This window comes from Gossypium arboreum, chromosome 1 (assembly GCF_025698485.1).
Source record: "Gossypium arboreum isolate Shixiya-1 chromosome 1, ASM2569848v2, whole genome shotgun sequence".
Lineage (NCBI taxonomy): Eukaryota > Viridiplantae > Streptophyta > Magnoliopsida > Malvales > Malvaceae > Gossypium > Gossypium arboreum.
Genome location: NC_069070.1, coordinates 102,684,330 through 102,685,124, shown reverse-complemented (window position 1 = coordinate 102,685,124; position 795 = coordinate 102,684,330).

Here is a 795-nt window from a genome sequence, read left to right as displayed (position 1 = left end):
AAACATTCAAATAAACAATAAATAACAAGAGAATAGAGAGAAGACAATGGACAAATGCAATAGTGCTTGGTGGAGGAGTGATGTGGTTGGCCACGGGTGTGGGTAATGAGGTTGTATGGTGTGCAAGGGTGAGAATAGAGGATGAATGAAAGGAAGAAAGGAGAAAAATGAAAGGAGAAAGAGGAAGGAGTGGCCGGTCGGTGGTGGGAGAAGGGATTTCGGCAGCTAGGGTTAGGGTTTTTAGGGAAGGGGATGATGAATAGTGAGGGATTTATATAGATTTTGGGGCACACAGCCGTGGGGCACGGCCGTGTGCCCTTATTTCAGCCTGTGTGTTTCGTGATTTTCAAATTTGGGCGTGTAACAGCCTAATTTTCAGTGGTGTCGGAACAGTGATTCGAGATCACTAAATCCGACAAATGAGTAGGAAATATTATTAATTTAGTGAGTATAAATTAAATGTGAAGTTAGGAAAAAATTTGATATAGTGAATAGTGTACTAAAAATAAATATTAAAATAATTAGAATCGAAAACGAGGTATCGAGACCTTGGGAATTTTAAATCGAGCCATAAATATTTTTATAAATATTTATGGAGTGTTAATATGTTAGTATTAAAGTTTCATCAAGAAATTTTAAAGTTCTGATAGTTAATTGAACAAAAAGGACTAAATTGTATCAAATGCAAAATTGTGGGAAATGATTAAATAGCTTAATTGATAAAAGAAAGAGGGTTTAAAAGGAAAATAGACCCAAGGCCTATTTGGGCTGGACAGCAAGGGCATGAATCAGCAA